At 39.4% G+C, this 3,294-nt stretch overlaps 1 non-coding gene across 1 annotated transcript; it reads left to right on the forward strand.

The window, feature by feature from the left end:
* The first annotated feature begins 889 nt into the window (after positions 1-889).
* On the forward strand, positions 890-1,022 carry LOC112619930. The gene has a single exon (XR_003118407.1). It is a non-coding gene; the product is annotated as a small nucleolar RNA SNORA18 (small nucleolar RNA).
* The last annotated feature ends 2,272 nt before the right edge of the window (positions 1,023-3,294 follow it).

Raw genomic sequence — 3,294 nt, forward strand, 5'->3', positions numbered from 1 at the left:
TAACAAACGTTCAGACCCTAGTGTTTATATAGGAAGGCACTGACTTCCATGTGAGGTGACTGAAGCCTAGTAAACAAGCTTCTTGGTTTCTTTACTTAAAAAGTCCCTGATCGTAAAAATATCAACAAACATGTAATTTAGAAAGCAAAGAACATCTCTGCTATCCTTGGCAGCTGCAAAGAAAGTCAAAAGGAATATATTATTCAACGTAGTCTAACTTCTCTAACAAACAACTCCCCAGTTGCAGCAGCTTGACATAGTGAAATTGTTATTTCTTGCTCATGTCACAGTGCAGTGTGGGATGATGGAGGGACTCTGTTCCACATTCATTCATGAACCCGGGCACCTTCAATCTTGTGGCTCCATCCTCATATTGGCCCTTAAAGTTCTTTCTTTTAAGGTAACTAATGAGAAAGAAAGGCAGAAAAGAGAACCTGATGACCACACAAAGGAAGTGTACATAGGTCATTTCTGCAAGTGGCGTGTGTTGCTCCAGCTCACACCAACTGGCCAGAATGCCACTGCATAACCTTACCTGGAACATGTAGTGTCGCCCTGTGCCCAGGGAGACAAAAACAACAATGTTGGTGAACTTGGGCATACATTCCTGTCTCAAGAGCCATAAAGACCTGTTAGATTAGTTCTTTCAGATTTGTTTGTTCTTAACTGTTTACTCTCCATTACTCATGCATATCCTTTGATCTATGTTCAGGCCTTTGATTTTATGTAAATGCTTAGGCGTACACATTTTCCTATAAGCAGAACTTAATAATGAGAAAAGAGGTAGACCAGAAGTCCCTTAGTGTCTAAAGTAGAAACAAAAAGATAGCTGTTAAGACAGAAGATAAAAAATAGGGAGTCTCAGAGTGCAAAAGGAAGTGATACATTTTTTGAGGTCTATCCCGATGGGACTTTTCCTGGAGGCTGCACGTTGTTGGAAATGCCTCATAGAGTTAACTCTGTGGTTTTACTTTCTTCACAGGACTCTTGTTAGATCTGTGGGAAGGAACTACAAGACAGTTGCTGTAAGTATGAAAAAGACAGTTACTAAATGTATGAAAGACCTGATAATTTACTTTTTTACCTTGGGTATTGGCATATTCCATATTCTGCAATACTCTTGAGTGTGATCGCTTACGAATGAATATGATTTGAACTCACTCAGGTTTAGAAAGGGTGTCAAATTGAGAACTAGGCAGATCCATCTACACTAAAAAATGACCCTAAAGTAAATTGGTTGAAGAAATTAGATCTCAAAGATTCCTGATTTTTCCAAAGGTAAATTTTGAAGTCTTCATCAGTATATCCATATTAAAAGGAGATGACAGAAGCCAAATTCAAAGAGTTATGGCCTGACAGGACAACTGCATTAAAATAAGCATCAGTTTCATTCAAAAGGGCTAACTTGAAGATAAATCTTTTGAAGACAAATTTTGACTCCAGCTCTTTAGAGGATCTAAAGTGACCTTGATGGACAGTGGAAGAAATTGCAACATGGAATTACTTGAATAAAAATCTATTGACTTTAAATAATTTCGCCTAATGTTACATATACACAGTTAAAACGAAAACACCTCTTTACACTGTTAAAAAAAGAAAAAGAAAATAATAGATTTTCACATTGCCCCACTGATGCCATCAAAAGTCTATATAATCACTAGAGTCAAGTATTAGAAATGCTATCTTCTGTGGCCACATTCCCTTGCAAGGCCCATTAGTCCCTAAATTATCTCCCTGGGCACATGGCAACACTACATGTTCCAGGTAAGGCTATGTGTTGAGAAACAGTAGTGCTGGCTAAAGCCTCACAGAACATCTGGTGAAATTAATCTATTTGCAGGCTGCAAATGCCTATAGCAGTTGATGACCGCGATGAAAAATGCTTTCACTTTCATGGACTACTTCAAACTTCCAAGAGAAGTTAAAGTGAGCCAGACTCCCTAGTTCCCCATCTCTTTTCCTTTCTTCTGGCTCCTATCCACATTCTGTACCCTGAAAAAGCCCAGATCTTCTCCTGTACCTGCCCTATGTGCTCTATCCAACCATCCTTAAAGCAAGGCCTCTGCCAAACACACAGAGTGAGGAATCACCCATATGGCATGATGTTTGTCTCGACATCACGAGTGGAGACCAAAGAGGCTTCCCCACACTCCCATTGCAGATCTATCAGCGTTCTCCTGTACAACTACAGTGCCAGGACATTCCAGTTTTAGCTGTGCATTGGAGTAGGGCATTGAAGGCCTCATAAAAAATATAGCTATCTGACAGCACTGATAGTCAAAGCCACTATCTATTAAGTGGTTACTATATGCTAGTGACTTTATATATGCTAGGTTATTAATCCCACCACAACCCTAGCAGTATTATTACTTCCACTGAAAACTGAGTTTTAGTGAGGTTAAGCAAACAGCCCAAGGCAGCATAGCTAATAAAAGACAGAGCCAGGATTTAAACCTAATTCCATCTGACTCCTCCTACATGAAACAATTATAGCAAACATTTGTTGAAAGCTTACTACATGCCAATCATTGTTCTGAGCTCCTTACTTGTGTTAACTCATTTTATCCCACAACAATTCTAGGAAGCAAACACTGCCATTACCACCGTTTTGCAGACAAAGGCACTGAGAGTGAAGCGACTTGCCCAAACCCTACAAAAAGTCAGTGGTTAGAGCTGGGACTGCAATCCAGGGCTCTCTGTATTGAGACCAATCCACTCTTTTTTCTTTTCTTTTTTTTCATTTTTATATGTTTTAATTGTAAAATTTTCAATAATTCCTACTTCCATGTCATCACCTAGATTTAACAACTATTGACATTTTGCTATATTTGCTTCAGTTTTTGTTGAAATACTTTAAAATAAGATATCATAGTATTGGACAGGCATGGTGGCTTACCCCTGTAATCTCAACACTTTGGGAGGCCAAGGTGGGCGGATCACCTGAGGTAGGGAGTTAGAGACCAGCCTGACCAACGTGGTGAAACCCTGTCTCTACTAAAAATACAAAATTAGCCAGGCGTGGTGGCGCATGCCTGTAATCCCAGCTATTCGGGAGGTTGAGGCAGGAGAATCGTTTGAAACTGGGAGGTGGAGGTTGTGGTGAGCCGAGATCGTGCCACTGCACTCCAGCCTGGGCAACAAGAGCAAAATTCTGTCTCAAAAAAAAAAAAAAAAAAAAAAAAAAGACATCACAGTATTTTACTCCTTAATACTTCAGCGTGCATCTCTAAAGATGGATTTTTTTTACATAATTACAACAGCATTATCACAGCTGATAAAATATATTAGCAATTC

This window comes from Theropithecus gelada, chromosome 2, assembly GCF_003255815.1.
Source record: "Theropithecus gelada isolate Dixy chromosome 2, Tgel_1.0, whole genome shotgun sequence".
NCBI lineage: Eukaryota > Metazoa > Chordata > Mammalia > Primates > Cercopithecidae > Theropithecus > Theropithecus gelada.